Source organism: Trachypithecus francoisi, unplaced genomic scaffold, assembly GCF_009764315.1.
Source record: "Trachypithecus francoisi isolate TF-2019V2 unplaced genomic scaffold, Tfra_2.0 Lachesis_group7, whole genome shotgun sequence".
Taxonomy (NCBI): domain Eukaryota; kingdom Metazoa; phylum Chordata; class Mammalia; order Primates; family Cercopithecidae; genus Trachypithecus; species Trachypithecus francoisi.
The window spans coordinates 9,737,587-9,752,085 of NW_022681472.1; the positions used below are offsets into that span (position 1 = coordinate 9,737,587).

At 43.4% G+C, this 14,499-nt stretch overlaps 1 protein-coding gene across 1 annotated transcript in view; it reads left to right on the forward strand.

The window, feature by feature from the left end:
* Nucleotides 1-2,342: 2,342 nt before the first annotated feature.
* RP1 (RP1 axonemal microtubule associated) overlaps nt 2,343-14,499 on the forward strand; it is a 152,279-nt gene continuing 140,122 nt past the window's right edge. The window contains exon 1 of the mRNA XM_033202786.1: nt 2,343-2,490. The gene's annotated coding sequence lies outside the window, so the exon portion shown is untranslated. The remainder of the gene's footprint in view (nt 2,491-14,499) is intronic.

A 14,499-nucleotide genomic window follows, 5' to 3' on the forward strand; every position in this document is an offset into this window, starting at 1 on the left:
CACTTAACAAAGAAGATATTTTCTGCATTGAGGAGAAAACCAAACAGATTGCACTTCTGCTCTAAACATTAAAACCAAGAGATCACAATTTGATAGCCTAAAACCAAATATCCTGATTTAAAAAAGGATTTGAACAGATATTTCTTAAAGAAGACATGCAGATGGCCAACAGGTACATTGTAAGATGCTCAACATCACTGATCCTCAAAGAAATGCAAATCAAAACCACAATGAGATTCACACCTGCTGGGATGGCTATTTAAAAAAATACAGAAGACAGCAAGTGTTGGTGGAGATGTGGGGAAACTGGAATCCTTGTATATTGTTGGTGGGAATGTGAAATGGTGCAGTAGCTATGGAGAACAGTGCAGAGATTTCTCAAGGGATTCAAAATACAAAACATCTCATGTATCCTATAAATATATACACCTCTGTACCCACAAAAATTAAAAATTAAAAACAGATCTAGCAAGCGTAAAACACAGCATATATCCAAAGGAATTGAAATTAGGGTCTTGAAGAGATATCTGTACTCCCATGTTCATAGCAGCATTATTCACAATAGTCAGGCAGTGAAAACAACCTAAGTGTCCACAAATGGATGAATGGATAAAGAAAATGTGATCTATCTATCTATGTATCTATCTATCTATCTATCTGTAAAATACATGACTACTATTCAGCCTTTAAAAAGAAGGAAATCATGCTCTTGCCATAACATGGATGAACCTGAAGGACATTACGTTAAGTGAAATAAACCGGACACAGAGGGAAAAATACTGCATGATTCCACTTATGTGAGGGCTTCTAAAGTAGTCAAACTCATAGAAGCTGAGAGCAGAATGGTGATTGCCAGGTGATGACGGGAAGGGGAATGGGGAGATGTTCAAAATGTATCCAGTTTCAGTTATGCAACATGAATATGTTCTAGAGATCTGCTGTGTGACACAGTAGCTATAGTTAACAATATGGAATTTTGTACTCTCAAATTTATTAAGACGGTAGATCTCATGTTAAATATTCTTACAACGAAAACAAACAAAACAACAAAGACACACAGGAGACTTTGGGAGGTGTTGGGTATTCTATCACCTTGATTGTGGTAATAGTTTATTGGTGTATGCATATGACATCATCAAATTGTAACTATTCACGGTTCCTTATACAGCAGGTCCTCTAATAATGTTTCATTATAATGCTGATGAGGATAAAATAATGTATTCCCAGCCAGGGCCACTGTCTGTGTGGAATTTACACGTTGCCCCTATTATCTGCGGGGGTTTTCTCTGGGTCCTCCGGTTTCCTCTCACAACCCAAGGCTGTGCACATTAGGTGAACTGGCATGTCTACATGGTCCCAGTGCATAAGTGAGGGTGTGTGAGTGTGCCCTGCCATGGGATGGTATCCTGTACGAGGGTGGGTGCTGCCTTGTGCCCTGAGCTGCTGGATATGCTCAGCCACCTGCGTCTCTGAACTGGAACAAGCGGGTTGGAAAATGAATGAATAAATGAATGAGTTACGGGTTGGAAAATGAATGAATGAATAAAAGTTGATTGTAAAAAAAAATTGTAAAATCTGCGATAATCATATAAATGCACGACAATAAACAATGAAGTGTTTTGGGAGCCTGTCATATTTGTAATGGTTTTCAAACTGTGAGGTGGGAGGAGATGCTCCTGACAATTTTCGCTTTACAAACATTTATTCCTTGATTTAACCCACCACAATTACGACCGTTGTGACTTGCTGATTTATCAAAAATTGGATAAATGTTTTACTTGTTTTTATTAATCTTTCTCAAGTGTATATATATTTCACATTTATTTCAGTGGCTAATATTAGGAGTGTTGTAGTCTTTATTTAGAAGTTTGGTGATGTTTTTGTAACCAACAATATGCTGCAGGAACTTGACTCTTGTTTATATCCATCAACTTATGGGGAAATGGGTTTTGTTATATGTTGTCTTGCTTAAAGTTGCAGTTTCCAAGAAATTATCAACAATATTAAGTGAGGACTTACTATATATCCATCATGCCTCAATAAAACTGTTTTTTAAAATATGAGATCTTTACCCAGCGTCCTGGTGACCAAAATTAAGGCCATGAGGACATTGCGTGATTTGATACATTTATCACCCTCCCGGGCCCCTGTCTCCCTGGGCTGCCTACACTGCACTGTGCCGGGTTGCGCTTGGCCTAAAGAAGTGTTTATGCGGTTGTTGAAAGAATGAATAAAAAGTAGAGAGAATATATGCTTACTGATGGTTGTCACTGTACAAAAGATAACTGGCTTGTGAATTCTTGGAAGTCATTTTTTGTTTTGTTTCTTTGTTTCAGGTTCCTATCCTAAAGAGAGCAGGCACTGAGCAAACGTTTGTTGAATTGAACCAATCTGCTTGTTACGGGGATGTGACCTCTACTTTATGGTGTCGAACTAAACGAACGCATACTTCTCCAGACAAATACTGAAACCGGTGAACTTCAAAATAAGGTAAAAAGCTCCTATGTTTCCATGCCTCATGATATGCCACAAAAAATCGAATGATAAGAACAAGAACAAAGTAGGTTATTTTGTTTGCTATTTAACTTGTGTGCAGGTCTTCACAGAATGAGAGGCATAGCAACACTCATGACCCCAGGCTAGTTCTGTTCTTTGCCGGTGTGTGGTTTGGGAGTTCTGTGAAGTGTTTGCAGTCGCTACTAATAATCCAGGTGACATGACAAACATTGCCATTCCCTTGGTCCAGAACAAATAGAGGAGGGCTCACTCGTAAGCAGCATCTGAGCAACAGGCTCACCAGACATCAGCCTCTTCACTCCGACTCTTCCAAACTCCAGCTCTCTTCATTAAGATATTCTGGAAGCAACTGAAGAGTTTCTACAAACGTTTAGGAAATTACAGGTAAAATATATGTGTTTCCTTTTCTCCTTGCCTTTTTTATACGGAATGATAACGAAAATTTAAGTTTTTATAATTAGGCTTTTTAAAAGGGAGGAGATCTTTAACTTTCATTTAAATGTGGAAAATTGCTTAATGGTATGGAAAATATGCCACAGATGGTAAAGCAAGCAGGGAAGGCCTGCGCTAGATAACTCTGTGTCTTGGTTGCTGTGGGGAAGGTGAGTGAACCATTTTTCCTGTGAGACATTTTTGCAGATATTTGTAAGGTATTGTAGCTTTGAGAAGGAGTTTGGACAAATGTCCTCATGGCCCGTACATGTGGGCCATGTAGAGGACTCGTGATTTGGTCTTTAAGGCCTGGGGCAGCCCCTGGAGGGTGATAAACAGAAGAATAATATGATCCGTCTTAGGTTTTCCAGAGGAGAGTGGGTTACGTTAGGGCAGGACTGGCTGGAGGCACAAAGACCCGTTAGGAAGCTGTGGAGACAGTCTGATAAACAATGACTATGAGAGACTGAGAAGGGACACAGCAAAGAATGTAAAAAGAGTATGGAGAAGATGAGATGGAGTGGGGACATATTTAGGGACTCAGTCCCCAGCTGGGAGAAGGAGAAGTTTAACATGACTCTGTGGTTTCTAACTTGGATGATATTAATTTTTCGTATTGTTGAGACTACAATTTTTCTTGTTGAATTAGTAACTGTTAAGCCACAAACATATTTGCAGCCAGCAGAATGTAGCTCGAGAGGAGAAGCTTCAGGGGATCATGGCAAGAGCTTGGACTGTGGAGGGGCGGGGGGTGGGTCTGTGTTTGAACCCAGCTCCTCCAGGGGGTGTGACTGCAGCCAAGTGCCTCGGAGTTCCTCTCGATGTGAGGGTCGGGACCTCCACCCCCCAGGATTTTTGGGCATGGGGAAGTTGGGTGAGATATTCTAAGTGAACACATTCTGAATGTCAGCTATCGCTTTTTTCTCAGCAGGTCAAGTGGAAGTTTGTTTTCATTTCAGTTAAGGTTCGAGCTGCTCTGACTGCTGTGCAGGGATTCACACGCCCGCTGCTAGAAAGCTGGGGCTGGAAGGAGCATCCGGGTCCGCCGGTCCTCTTTCCTCATGTATGGATGTGGATGTGGAGGCAGGCCCTAGGTCTTAGTGTAGGTGCCCATGGGGTAGGTGAGAAGCCCCCAGTAACTCGCTCAGCGCTGCGTCCACTCTTCCACACTCTCCAACACAACGTCACTGGTTTATAAGTGAGAAGCAGGTCACAGGTCCCTAAGGTTTCTGCGAGGGAGGCAGCGTGTCACAGTGGTTCAGAACACCTGCTGCATGGGTTCACCCTGTGCAGCCTCTCTCACCTAAATTTCTGTTTCTCTGTCTGCAGGTTGGGAATAACGCTGTGGCTGTGTAAGGCCACCACAGTCAGTGCTTAGCACATTGTGAGCACTCAATGTGGAAACAGATCTTATTTGTTCTAGATCTGACAGGCCAATGTTATCCAAGCAGGAGACCCACATGGCCTGCAGCATATTTAGGGCCATCTCTGTCAATAGCATCCAATGGCTTTAGGTGGGGCCTGGACTGGAGCCTCCATGTTGGGGGTGCAGGCAGGGGGCTTGCTCTCTCGCTTCCCTCGGCATTGGAGACAGGTGCCACTTTGCAGCCTCAGGGGGTGTGACACAGGATCTGGATGCTAGGGAGACCACAGCCAATGGGGAAAGTCCACACCATGTAAATGGGTGGTGGGATATGTTGGGGAGGGGTCACTGGATGAGCCACCTTGGGAGATCTGGTTCCTCAGAAGGGGATCTGTCAGGTTGACCCTATACACTGAAAAAGCAAATCCATCAAAAGCTTCTACTCCTAGAGCTTCTTAACTAAATCCCTAGTAAATCTCCTTACTTCATTTGGTAAATTCAAAATTAATGGCATAATACTTTCACAAGAATATACCATGAAATCATTTTCCTTCTTCTTTTTGGCCAGAGTTTATGTGTTTTAAAGGTTAAACTCAGATTCCAAGTAAACAAAGTGATTGTTTAAATTACTTGTCATCGACCCCACAGCAATAGGTGTTTAGTTTCTGTTTATATTTACTTTATTTAGTATCTTAGAACCATTTAATAGCAACATAACAGAGCAAAAACGGCACCCTTAGAAACTTGTAAACACAATCAAGACCTGGGCATTACCATGGTTGAAGGATTCCTTTAGTACAAGGAAATACTAGAGGAGTTTGGCAGGCATGACTTAACTGGCCAAGTCATAGTGAACATAACAGATGGTCAGCTTATAAAAAAGTGAGTTGTGGCTTTTCAGATGATTAACTGGCAGAGTGTGCAAACTTTTGCCATTGGATTCTTATATTCTAGGTTGACTCATTTAAAGAAGAATTGGAATAATTATCTAACAGAAAAAAGACTAATAACAAGTATTATTGCTGAAACATTCTATGAGTAGACTGCTTTCTATACATGATTGGTGAACATTGTATTTCAATTAATTATATATCCTGATAATATATGAATTAATACTGTGTTCTCATGCATGCAATAACAACACTCAATGGAAATATAGTAAAACAGAAATGAAAATAATTTTGTTTTTCCTTGAGAAGGTATTTCAAATTTTTATAGTATTTCAGGGATATTAATATAAATGTCACTTATCACAACAAAGTACCGTAGCTACAGAAGGTGTATGAAATTGGCTGTCAAATGAATGGATTGTCCCCAAACTTGTCTAGAGAAAGATGAGATCCTGACAGTTAAAATAAAGTAATTTAAAGTGAATCAACCTTTAAAAACTCAGCAGCTTTGCTATTACTCAAAGGATAAAAACTCGGAATTTAAAATTTCATGTCATAGCTATGTTCACATGTGAAACTAGTGAATATGAATATGGGAGTAAAACTTTTCATTAAAAAAGTAAAGACTAATCAATGATTGCTTTTATTAAATTGCATGACTCACATCTGAAGCTACTTGACATTTCAGGGAATGTATGCCCAAGGCTGTCATAACATTTGGTATATAAACCAGTCTGTAGAATAAGTTAAAAGAAATATTTTAAGTAGGCTGGGTGTAGTGGCTTACACCTGTAATCCCAGCACTTTGGGAAGCTGAGGTGGGTGGATCACCTGAGGTCAGGAGTTCGAGACCAGCCTGGCCAACATGGTGAAACTCTGTCATTACTAAAAATACAAAAATTAGCCGGGTGTAATCCCAGCTACTTGGGAGGCTGAGGCAGGAGAATTGATTGAACCTGGGAGGCAGAGGTTGCAGTAAGCCAACATGGTGCCATGGCACTCAAGCCTGGGTGACAAGAGCAAAACTCTGTCTCAAAAAAAAAAAAAAAAAAGAAATATTTTAAGTAATATTAGGGTTGGTGAAGTATTACTATAAGTTTATAATTATCACATAAGATTTCACATTAATTGATCAAAAAACATTTTCTAGCAGGTGCTAGACAGATGACATCTTCTTTCACATGGAAGAGCAAAGCAGTTTTCCAAAGGTCTTTGAAATTCCTCAGGGAGTTCTGTGCAAAGACCACGGAGACAGATAAATGCCTTCTATTTCTACAGACTTTGCCCTGAATGGGTAATGCAGTTACTGGTCAACCAGGCAGGCCATATGGAGTCACCCTTTACTGAGGCCCCTGGTAGGCCCAAGTCCTGCAACACTCAAAGATGTCCCAGTAATGACTGTAGACTCCTATTGTTAAGTTTACATCCTATTATCTGTCCCTTAAGCCTAAATCAGCTCTTCAGAGAGAGAGGAAAACATAATTTGTTTTCCCCCACACCCCAGAGCAGAAGAGTCAGCCCTTGGGGTTGGCTTCCTGACCTCAGACTCCACTGTGGCTGCTGGTGGCTTCCTAAGGAGATCTGAGATTGGGAACAGGCTGAGAGGGAGGGGGTCCTGGGGCTTCTGGTTCCCTTGACCACACAGGAAATTCCTCAGAGACACACTCACTCTGTTATGGGCTCCTCAAAGAGAGCCTCTCGCAGAAGGAAAGCCTGGCAGTGAGTGGAGGGCAGCGACTCAGGGACCGTCTCATCTTCTTGGCTCAGTTACCTCCCTGGGTGCCCATGTCCATATATGTGATGTAGATAAAATAGCTCGCTTGTAGAGATGCTTGATATTTAAGAGGTCAGCACATTTTGAATGGCTTACAAGTGTCAGCTATTATTACTATTTGTGTGTGTGTGTGTGTGTGTGTGTGTGTGTGGTTTTTTTATTTGTTTGTTTTTTTGCGACGGGGTCTTGTTCCTCCCAGGCTGGAATGCAGTGGTGTGATCATAGCTCACTGCAGCCTTGAACTCCTCTTCTCAAGTGATCCTCCTGCTTCAGCCTCCTGCGTAGCTGGGATTACAGGTGCAACCCACTGTGCCTGAATAATTTGTTTTTCATTTTTTACTTTTTGTAGAGGTGAGATCTTACTATGTAGCCTAGGCTGGTTTCAAACTGCTGGGCTCAAGTGATTCTCCTGCCTCTGCCTCCCAAAGTGTTGGGATTATAGGCGTGAGCCACCATGCCCAGCCTACTATTTGTTTTTGACAATCAAAATCTTCACACCTTGGCCCTAAAGCTCAATAAATTTGTCTAACAAATGGAAATAGCAACAAAGGACTAATATGCATCAGCAGAAATGTTGGCTATTTCATTAGAAATGTGAGTAAACTCATCCCAGGATCTATTTCAAGTTATACTGGTGTGAGAGACCACTGCAGAGCTCTTGCCCAACCCAGATCTCCTCTGGGTGGGACTTGGCAGCCTCCGTCTCTGTCCTGGTATTCATGATCCCAGGATTGTCAGGACTGGTCGGCACAGTAGACAGATGCCATTGCAGTGGTGGTCTTCGGCCTCTGGAGGGCTTTCTTAATGTAAGCTTTTTTTACTAGAAGGCTTTCCCTCTTTGGTCATTGCAGGGTCTGAGGATGCCACTAAAATGAATGTCACCAATTATGGGTGCCTACCAGATGCAGCTACTGAGCTCATTTCATGCAGAGGGGTGGAGTGAGGACTCTGGAGTGGGGGCTTGGGCTGGAAACCTAGATCCAGCACTTCATAGTGCAGATGTGGGAGAGTGACCAAGCTCTGTACAACGAAGTTTCCTCTGGATAAAACACAGAGAGTGGAAGTACTGAGCTCAGAGGATTGTTGTGACAATAAAAGGTGTTCAGTAAGTGTTTGCTGTTGCCACTGTCTCATGGCACCTTCATGATGTCTCGGTGATTTTTTCACTCTCGTTTCACAGATGACAAAAACAGGCTCATAGAAGCGGTGGACTCTGTGACACACACTGAATAAGCAGAGAGGCTGTGCTTTGGGGTTAGAGAAAAACTACAGCTATTTCCACTCTAAACCTTAGAATTCTGTTTTTCCCTAGTTACCAATACATTTTGAGCAAGCCAATTTTATTGGACTCAGAGGCCCGGCTCATCTGATTGATTCCTTGTGGTGGGAGATGTGGATTTCCTACTCCAGTCTCTGAAGATTGAAAGAGCTCAGTGAGAATCCAGCAGAGTTGGCAAGATTGTTGATTTCAATAACCTGTGGGCACACATCTGCAGGGACGTAGGGGAACCCCAGCTTCTCAGAGAGAAGGTGTGAACAGACAGGAGTGTGTCAGTTGGATGGGATTTACGGGTGGCAGAGACAGAGAATTTCTGTGGGGCATTTGCTTTTAGGGATGTCCTAGAGAGAAGTGTGCTACCTGTGATCTGCTCAGTGTGTAAGGCCCAGGAAACCAGATGGGCCAGCCATGGAGCTGAGCAGCAAGCAGCAAAACCTTAGCTGGGGCTGGGCGTGGTGGCTCATGCCTGTAATCCCAGCACTTTGGGAGGCCAAGGTGGGCAGATCAACTGATGTCAGGAGGTGGCTCATGCCTGTAATCCCAGCACTTTGGGAGGCCAAGGTGGGCAGATCAGCTGATGTCAGGAGTTTGAGACCAGCCTGGCCAACAGGGTGAAATCCCACCTCTACTGAAAATACAAAAATTAGCCTGGTGTGGTGGTGTGTGCCTGTAATCCCAGGTACTCGGGAAGCGAAGGCAGGAGAATCGCTTGAACCCGGGAGGTGGAGGTTGCAAAAACCAAAAACCTCAGCTGGCCCAAAGCCCTTTATACTGGTCCATTCGCTCTTAGAGATCCACCCAGACAGCAGGATTGCCTCACTCCGCCATAGAGGGGCATGATGAGAGAAAAATCCGCAAAGTTCATCAATAGCCCACATGTGGTTAGGCATGTGAGAAACAGGACCCTCACTGTTACTCTCTGGGGGTGGAGAGCGGGGCTTGGAGGGATCTGGGTTCTGACTGGCCTGGTCTCTCATCAGACTTACTTCCTACATTAGACTTTTAGGGATGCTGAAACAAAGCACCACAGACGGTATGGCTTGAACAACAGACAATGATTGTCTCACAGTGTGGAGGCTGGATGGCTGAGATCAAGGTGTCGGCAGGGTTGGCCCCTCCTGAGGCTCTGGGGGAGACTCTGTCCAGTCCTCTCCCCAGCTCTGCAGGTTTGCTGGCCATCTTTGACGTTCCTTGTTTGGGGGAGCATCACTCCTGTCCTGCCTTCATCTTCACAATGGTGTTCTCCCTGTGTCTGTGTCCAAATTTCCTCTTTCATAAGGACACAGCCCAGTTGGATTCAGGGCCCATCCCACTCCAGGATGACTCCGTCTTAGCCAATCACATCTGCAATGACTCTATTTTCCAAATACCGTCACATTCTGAGGAGCTGAGGGTTGGACTTCAACATATGAATCTGGAGTGGAGCTGGGGGAAGTGGCGGTGAAGCTGGCGGTTGGGGCACAGTTCAACCCTTAACATCTTCCTTTTTCCTAAGAATAATCTTCAACTTCCCTCCACCCCAAACTCAATCAGTGTCATCCTGATAAGAGAGGGAGATGGGAAGACTCAAAAGCCTGCTTCAGAAGGCAGTGAACTGACCCCAAGCTATTCTAGAGGTAGGTGAGGGTTACAGTTTAATGATAAACCTTCTGTGTTGACTCCTTCCAAATCACTCAAAGGTCAGCTCGCATTTTTGGGGCTGTGTCCTCTGAGAAGAGTGAAGGACCTTGCAGGGTAAAGCCCCGCCCCCCCCATTTCCTTCTCCTCCAGGGGAGCAGTGGCTAGAGGAATGGGCCAGGCAGGTCAAAGCCATTGGGTTTTAGAACCTCTATCTGGTGGCTCTCTCCTTCCAGCTGCTTCTCTGAGGATTGTCTTAGTGGATTAGTTCTTTTTCTCCAGCATTAGCTGTGGTTTTGTAACCTGAGGCTGGCCAAGGAGAGCTATAGACGGTGGCTCCCAGCTGAGCTCAGCGCCACTGCTACCACCAGACCCTGAGCCTCCACCCCAGTCATTTGGAAGTGAAAGAAAGGTAAAAGATATTTAATACTTAACAGATTATTCACAAAGGGCTCAAACCAACAACTAGTAACCCAGAGACAAAACTACTTTAAAGTGAGCTAAGTTAGAAATCACTAAAAGGTTAGATGATACCCAGGCCCAAAGTGCGCTGTGTGGAGCCAGCTGAGGCAGGCGGTGAGGTGAGCCACGAACTCTGAACCTCCCTGGTGGCAGAGAGCCTGGTGTGAGGCCTGGAAAACAGAGCCAACCAATTCACTTGCAAGTCCTGGCTGCAGTTCTGGGCTCATCCTGAGCCCTGGGTGTTCCCTGATGTTCCTATAGCTGATTTCAATACTCAAGTCCCTGTAGTTCAAAGGGCAATTTGACTTTTGCTTGTCCAAAGAAAACTTTTAAAAGAAAAACTCTTCAATATAGGCAATTACTTTGTCTCTTTTCGTCCAAATGCCAATTTGACATGTTTGTCAGTCTCTCAGTTGCGGAATGTGCGCGTTATCCATCAGCTAAGGGCTTTCATTATATTCTGGTAAATGGGCCAGTTTAACCTGGGCATCAGTATCTGGGCATCTTTTTTACAGTCTCAGAGCCTAACACCTTTCAGGAAACTACAAAAGACTTTATTTTTACAGCATAATTCAAAGCTTATCAAAGTCGCAGGAATTTCACTTATTATTATGAGACTTCCTGAGGAAAAGTAAAGTAAAAACATAGGTATGCAGGCTTCTAGAACTTTACTTTTTAGCAGGTGGGATGGAGAAGAAAAAAATACTCCTACTGGTTTGAGGTCATTATTTTTTCAGTGTAATGAACTTTAAAAGCAATAAGCAATGGGAAGCTGGACCTCACTTTGTAGGTTCAGGGAAAAAAAATCACCCGTCTTTTTTGTGGTAGAAAAATCTCTCGTAAAGGCATAGATTTGAGACCATGTAACAGAATTTTGGTGTCCTCTGAAGCATTTCTGTAAAATCTGCTTGTGATTGGTGTGATCTGTGATTACTTCATTAGATCAGGCTTTACCTATACATCCAAATGATTTATTTTCTTGTTTATGTGTGCATTGTGTTAGGGAAGGTAGAAGGAGATTTTGTCTCTAACCTAATGCTTGGCACATAGTAGGAGCTTCTCTCCAATAATTTTGGCTTCAAACAAAAGCAACATGAAAAACAGACACATATACTTCTTTCTGATTAAAAAAAGTGAATCTATAGTCCAGGGCCGGTATGGTGGACCTACAGTGCTAAAACTACACTCCTTCTGCCTTTTCATTCTGCTGTGATTCGCTACCATTCCCATGGTCACCTCATGGTCCATGAAGGTAGCTAGAGCTACAGCTATTCAACCACATTCTAGGACAGGGAGGAGGAAAAGGCGCGATAAAGGTGACCCGTCTCTATTAATGAGTCTTACTGAAGGTACCACATAACACTGCTGTTTCCAGCTCAGTGGTTGGAACAGTGACATGGTGACAGGTGGCTGCAACAGAGACTGGGAAATATGCATGGATTCAGGAAAAAAAGTCAGAATCCTTTTATTAAAAAGAAAGGAAGAATGCATTTTGAGACAGCTAGCAATGCCTGCTACACTGCTCAAAATAATGTTTGTTGAATTGAATTGGATCAATTGGCCAGAACTGGTGGTGGTGTTCTTGAGTTATTTTGTTCTTGAGGTATTTTGAGATATGTTGTTGAAGATATTTTATCTTCCCCCTTGAAAAATGGGGTAGGAAGTTTCTGTACCTTTCGTGTGATAAGTGTGGGACTTGGGAGAGAGAATGCTGACAGAAGTACATCTTTGGCTGACACCAACTTACTCTGGGCAAGGACATTAAGACGCTTGTGCTCTTTTATCCTAAGGAAGTTGGGTGTGAACACGAATGGTGTGAGACAAATGCTTTCAAGTTCCACAGTATGTGCCAGGCACATTGTAAGGTGAAAATGAAGTGCTCTGGTGAGAAATGAGAACAATCTGAGGATCTCTCCAGTTTCCTCCACATAGTCACCACAGGGGACAAAAGCTGGAGAAGCCTCCAGTTCTCTCATGAATTTGGAAATCATTGGCATTATAAGTGGTTCCATCACTTGTGTGTTTGTATGACCAACCAACAGTAAGTTATTCAACATTGCTAAGCCTCAGTTTCCTCATTGTTAAAATGAGAATAATAAAAACCCCTATGTTCTGGGCTTGCTGTGAGGATTTTAAAAAATGCATGTAAAGAGCTTTGCTCCGTGCCTGGCACGTACTAAACACTCAATAAATATTAGCTATTCTTATTAATAATGCAAAAAAGAGCAGAGGAAAAATGCCTAAAGTTATGTTCCTAGGAGAGCAAGTCCTGGTTGGATGATTAAGTAATTATAGGAAAATTATGTCAGTCAGAAGTGGGGAGCAGTCATGGAGGGCCTAGGAAAGCACACAACACACAAAGGCCAGTCCACTTGTCTGCCCACTCTTACTGAGAGGCCTTCTTAATGAATTGTTTCGGATTCTTGGGGTCTCAAGGGAAAGGCTCTGTCAATTGTGGATAAAAGTATATATGGCTATATTAGCATGATGCCATTTTGCATTTGATTTTGGTTCCTCATTCAGTATATAAACTTGTGATTGTAATTTGCCTGGCCTTGTAGATCTAAGTACAGGGAAAGAATGCATGGGCCATATTGGCTTGAGTATTCAGCTGTGACTCCCATTGTAAGATGAACAAAGTGGCATTCTGATGTTATACATTATTCTCTTTGAGGTTGGTTAACGTGAGTCTGCCACCCAAGTGAAAAAACATTCATTGTCTCTGCCCACCATGTGCTTCATAGGCATCTTCTTTTGGAACTTTTTCCCACAAGTTTTTACACCAAGTAATGAATATAGGAAGCTGTCACCACAGACTCATCGAGGTCCCAGTGGTTGTCAGGCACTCTGTTAAGGACTGGGGAATACTGCAGTGAACAAAAGGGACACTATCCCCACCTTGTGGAGCAAAAGTCCAGCAGGACAGAGAGTTGGTAAACTATTACTACATCATCACAGACTATGCACTGCATGATGTCAGTCACAGGGGCAGTAAGACAGGGAGGTGGACATAGACAGGCTGGTGTAGGAAAGGTTCCCTCTCAGTCTCCACCTGAGACCTGGAGGATGAGTGGGAGTTTGGAGACAGCACACGCCCCACACTGGAGTCTGCGTGTTCCTCTTCCACCTTTCTGTCATGGGTGTTGGGTGGGGAGAGGGGAAGCTACATCACGAGCCTTGTCCCCTTGAATCTGGACCTGTCTACTCTGTGTGTTCCTTTGAACGTCCCCACACTTGTACCCTGTGTGGCAGCCACTGCAGCCCGATATTACAGCCTCCCCTAAGATGTGGAAAACCCAACTGCTCAGAAGGAAGCCTGTGTTCCTGGGATGTCATGAGGGAGGGATAAGGAAAGACAGCATCACAATATTCATCCTGGCAGGATGCTGTCTCCATTCTTCAGAAACCAACGGAATGGGCATTTAGTGTTCTGTGAATCTTTGCTTTTACGTAAATTTTTTTAAAAAATTTTTTTTATTTTTTTTTAATTTTTAGACGGAGTCTCGCTGTCTCCCAGGCTGGAGTGCAGTGGCATGATCTTGGCTCACTGCAACCTCCCCCTTCTGGTTTCTAATGATTCTCCCGCCTCAGTCTCCCGAGTAGCTGGGATTACAGGCATACGCTACCAAGCCCAGATAATTTTTGTATTTCTAGTAGAGATGGGGTTTCACCATCTTGGCCAGGCTGTCTCGAACTCCCGACCTCACGTGATCTGCCTGCCTTGGCCTCCCAAAGTGCTGGAATTACAGGTGTGAGCCACCACACTTGGCCTATGTAACCTTTTTTTATTTTTATTTTTTAATCAAACCTTTCTTTGCTGTTTTCAAACAAACACGTGGAACACACTCTCACAGAAACCTAACAACCAAAAAGTGTTGGAAAGGAAAAGCCGCTTTGTGGTTTACATTAAATAATATATGCTTATTCATAATTTCTCTTTTCAGCCTGTTAGACTCCATTTTTAAGTAGAAAACAGAAAGACAGCCATCAGGCCCAAGAGAAGTCTTAAATATATCTTTGAAGTTTGGAAGTGACTCATGCCGTGAGTCTGGAAGTGTAGGTTTCTTTTGAAACATGCACTGCTGCTGCAGCTGTCATCACTGCCTCGTTGGCACTGGCGGCCTAGGTGGGCAGCAGGGCTCATGTCAGCTGTGACTGGTTGTCA